The following is a 5,000-nucleotide window of genomic DNA, read 5'->3' on the forward strand; positions in this document are numbered from 1 at the left end:
CTCAAGAGCACCCTGGTAGGATTGCAACGGGGTCCGCCTCGGGACGCACGAGCACGCACGAGGCGCGTCGCACGCCTTCAGCTCGCCCCACCGGCAGGACGTCCCACGATACATGCCAGTTAAACACCGACGGGCGGTGAACCAACAGCGTGGGACACAAATCCAACTACGAGCTTTTTAACCGCAACAACTTTAATATACGCTATTGGAGCTGGAATTACCGCGGCTGCTGGCACCAGACTTGCCCTCCAATAGATACTCGTTAAAGGATTTAAAGTGTACTCATTCCGATTACGGGGCCTCGGATGAGTCCCGTATCGTTATTTTTCGTCACTACCTCCCCGTGCCGGGAGTGGGTAATTTGCGCGCCTGCTGCCTTCCTTGGATGTGGTAGCCGTTTCTCAGGCTCCCTCTCCGGAATCGAACCCTGATTCCCCGTTACCCGTTACAACCATGGTAGGCGCAGAACCTACCATCGACAGTTGATAAGGCAGACATTTGAAAGATGCGTCGCCGGTACGAGGACCGTGCGATCAGCCCAAAGTTATTCAGAGTCACCAAGGCAAACGGACCGGACGAGCCGACCGATTGGTTTTGATCTAATAAAAGCGTCCCTTCCATCTCTGGTCGGGACTCTGTTTGCATGTATTAGCTCTAGAATTACCACAGTTATCCAAGTAACGTGGGTACGATCTAAGGAACCATAACTGATTTAATGAGCCATTCGCGGTTTCACCTTAATGCGGCTTGTACTGAGACATGCATGGCTTAATCTTTGAGACAAGCATATGACTACTGGCAGGATCAACCAGGGAGCTGCGTCAACTAGAGCTGAGCAGCCGGCCGCCCGGGAGTGTGTCCCGGGGGCCCGCGCGAACACGCAAGCGTCCGCTCAATTATTCTGCAAACAGGAGGAGGCTGAGCTCCCCTGCACCATACACCTCGAAACCCTCTCAGGTCCCGGCGGCGCGCAGCGCCGTCCTAAGTACTTGGTCGGGTTCGAGAGAGGCGCAATCGCCCGGAGTTTGGCGAGTAGACGCTTTAGGTGCGACCACCCGTGCTCCCAACTGAGCTTGCCGCTGCCGACAGAGGCCCGGGAGCGTGCTGTCGTGGCATTGCCGGCGGGAGACAACACGCGCCACCTACGGTGACCGGCAGCTCCAACGCCAGCGCCACAGAAGGACAAAAGCCCCACTTGGGTGCCGAAGCGAACTCTCCCAGCACAGCGCACGCGCCAACACGTCCGCACAGCTGCGATACAAACCACCTGCGAGAACCGCAGAGGCGACCGAGCAGCAGACGGCGTCGCGGCGCCGAGCGCCAGGCGGCGGCGCATCCTCAGCGCACACAGTCCTCAATCGGACCAGCACACTGCAGATGTCCACCGCGCTTCGCACCGGGCCCGCGAGGACCTACTTTGGCCGCACGGCGCCGCGTGCAGGGTGCGCCGGCGCGCAGCTGCGCCGCCTGCCGCCTCCGTCGGCCGGCGCGCCTGCCACTGGCCGCCCCCACCAGCCGGCTGTAGCGCGTGCGCCCACGCACCGCGCGGCCAGCACGCCGGGAGGCCCCCCCTCACCGGCCGGGGACGGTCCCACCCAGCCACCGCCGCGTATCGCTTCACACCCAGATGCCATTCACGTTCGTGGGCATGGTGGGTATCGCTGGAACAACCGGTTGGTAGCTCAACCGATCGTCGCCATCACTGATTCACCTCTAGCGAGAACAACCGCACCACAACGGTTTACCAGTTGTTCATTTGCGTAACGTCACCAGCAAACGTAGGCGTCCATCGCCATTTGCAAATTCAACGATTGTTGCATGCCTGTGTCAGGTGTCACGACACACTGTCTGCCCACATACACGCAACAACATGTGCACGCTTCGCGAACACGTGGAAGGTGGCCCCCGTACGTATGCGATGTCCATTGCGCGAACGACTGTCAACCGGCCTCTGTCGCATGTCGCAGATGTGGAACGCAGTGCACCATGCTATCACGGTGTGTGAGAAGAGACGACTACGTCTGACAACACGCGCCACTACATCAACAGACGGCTCATGCTGATCGCCATCCAGGGCATACCACACTGCAATCCAGCTCTTATAGGGAGACGACACGTAGCTGAGTGCACAACATTTGGACCGCATGGTTCGCCGTTGTTGGCGCAGTCGTTGTACGGTCACATGTACCACGATGTATCATTCAGTACATGAGGACCAATGTGCAGTACAGTGTGTGATTTGGACGTACAACATCAGCGGACAGTTGACACAGGCCGTACCACAGCGTAGGCTAAGTGCTTCGCCATGCGAATGCCAATGAACAACTGCAAATGCCAATGAACAACTGCAAAGGGCATTGAGCATGTACGTCCTGCTGCCATCCACATTACAGTGTATAGCTGCAAGGTGTTTAACATGAAGCGATACACTGGGGACCGGGCAGTGCGAGTAGCAAACTATATTGCGGGGGTTGCAGTTGGGCAACACTACACTAATTTAACGCGTCGTATGACAATTACAGAGCAGGTTAAGGCCCAACGTGTGTTGGGTTAAGGCCCAACGTGTGTTGGGTTAAGGCCCAACGTGTGTTGGGTTAAGGCCCAACGTGTGTTGGGTTAAGGCCCAACGTGTGTTGGGTTAAGGCCCAACGTGTGTTGGGTTAAGGCCCAACGTGTGTTGGGTTAAGGCCCAACGTGTGTTGGGTTAAGGCCCAACGTGTGTTGGGTTAAGGCCCAACGTGTGTTGGGTTAAGGCCCAACGTGTGTTGGGTTAAGGCCCAACGTGTGTTGGGTTACAGCACAATGTGGGTTACGTTAAGGCGCAATATAGGTTACGTTAAGGCGCAATATAGGTTACGTTAAGGCGCAATATAGGTTACGTTAAGGCGCAATATAGGTTACGTTAAGGCGCAATATAGGTTACGTTAAGGCGCAATATAGGTTACGTTAAGGCGCAATATAGGTTACGTTAAGGCGCAATATAGGTTACGTTAAGGCGCAATATAGGTTACGTTAAGGCGCAATATAGGTTACGTTAAGGCGCAATATAGGTTACGTTAAGGCGCAATATAGGTTACGTTAAGGCGCAATATAGGTTACGTTAAGGCGCAATATAGGTTACGTTAAGGCGCAATATAGGTTACGTTAAGGCGCAATATAGGTTACGTTAAGGCGCAATATAGGTTACGTTAAGGCGCAATATAGGTTAGGTTAAGGCGCAATATAGGTTACGTTAAGGCGCAATATAGGTTACGTTAAGGCGCAATACAGGTTACGTTAAGGCGCAATACAGGTTAGGTTAAGGCGCAATACAGGTTAGGTTAAGGCGCAATACAGGTTAGGTTAAGGCGCAATACAGGTTAGGTTAAGGCGCAATACAGGTTAGGTTAAGGCGCAATACAGGTTAGGTTAAGGCGCAATACAGGTTAGGTTAAGGCGCAATACAGGTTAGGTTAAGGCGCAATACAGGTTAGGTTAAGGCGCAATACAGGTTAGGTTAAGGCGCAATACAGGTTAGGTTAAGGCGCAATACAGGTTAGGTTAAGGCGCAATACAGGTTAGGTTAAGGTACGACGTAGGTTAGGTTAAGGTACGACGTAGGTTAGGTTAAGGTACGACGTATTTTAGGTTAAGGTACGACGTAGGTTAGGTTAAGGTACGACGTAGGTTAGGTTAAGGTACGACGTAGGTTAGGTTAAGGTACGACGTAGGTTAGGTTAAGGTACGACGTAGGTTAGGTTAAGGTACGACGTAGGTTAGGTTAAGGTACGACGTAGGTTAGGTTAAGGTACGACGTAGGTTAGGTTAAGGTACGACGTAGGTTAGGTTAAGGTACGACGTAGGTTAGGTTAAGGTACGACGTAGGTTAGGTTAAGGTACGACGTAGGTTAGGTTAAGGTACGACGTAGGTTAGGTTAAGGTACGACGTAGGTTAGGTTAAGGTACGACGTAGGTTAGGTTAAGGTACGACGTAGGTTAGGTTAAGGTACGACGTAGGTTAGGTTAAGGTACGACGTAGGTTAGGTTAAGGTACGACGTAGGTTAGGTTAAGGTACGACGTAGGTTAGGTTAAGGTACGACGTAGGTTAGGTTAAGGTACGACGTAGGTTAGGTTAAGGTACGACGTAGGTTAGGTTAAGGTACGACGTAGGTTAGGTTACGGTACGACGTAGGTTAGGTTACGGTACGACGTAGGTTAGGTTACGGTACGACGTAGGTTAGGTTACGGTACGACGTAGGTTAGGTTACGGTACGACGTAGGTTAGGTTACGGTACGACGTAGGTTAGGTTACGGTACGATATAGGTTAGGTTACGGTACGATATAGGTTAGGTTACGGTACGATATAGGTTAGGTTAAGGTACACATTGTTGTAAGGAAAGGTTTAATGGGGGGCGGGGCGGCCGGTTTGTTGATTGTGACTATAGTAAGTGGATGCCTGCGGCATCATCTGATTTGCCACGTCAGGATGCACCTTTGGCTCATGACAGGCGGCGCTCTGATTCCATGGTTGTGGCAGACCTGTGTCTTTCATTCCTGCCATTGTTTGTGTGCTGTGAGAGGAGGCAGTATTGTGATGTTGGGTGCACCCCTGTGTAGGACATGTGTGGGTGTTGGTGGCTTGGCTGAGCAATGGTGGTTGTCGGGTGGGTGGGATATTCTGTTTTCTGAGTGGACCTCCCAGTCTGGTTATGACAGTGTGGATTGTCTAATGTGGCGGAGAGGATGCACTGGGTGTTGTTCCATGCTGGTGCTTACATATTGTCTGTGTGCGTGTTACAGGCAGAGAGTAGTGCGTGATAAGGGTGTGTGGCTGACGTGTGGTTGTGATTGTGAGCAGAGTCTTTCAGCATGTATACGGACAGTTGTATACATTATCTGTATTCTGATGGCTCTATCTATTACTAATCAGCGCCGTGTATACGTTTAATCCGGTTCCAGTCGAAACTGTTGTATCTCTGTACATTAGTGACACGGCGAGCCCGCTATGTAGTTACTCGT

The 5,000-nt window shown here is 52.4% G+C and overlaps 1 non-coding gene across 1 annotated transcript in view; it reads right to left on the reverse strand.

Moving 5' to 3' along the window:
* LOC126434785 (small subunit ribosomal RNA) overlaps positions 1-815 on the reverse strand; it is a 1,910-nt gene extending 1,095 nt beyond the window's left edge. The window contains exon 1 of the ribosomal RNA XR_007579490.1: positions 1-815. This exon is cut by the window's left edge and continues 1,095 nt beyond it. This is a non-coding gene — a ribosomal RNA (small subunit ribosomal RNA).
* Positions 816-5,000: the final 4,185 nt, after the last annotated feature.

Source organism: Schistocerca serialis, unplaced genomic scaffold (genome assembly GCF_023864345.2).
Source record: "Schistocerca serialis cubense isolate TAMUIC-IGC-003099 unplaced genomic scaffold, iqSchSeri2.2 HiC_scaffold_1195, whole genome shotgun sequence".
Lineage (NCBI taxonomy): Eukaryota > Metazoa > Arthropoda > Insecta > Orthoptera > Acrididae > Schistocerca > Schistocerca serialis.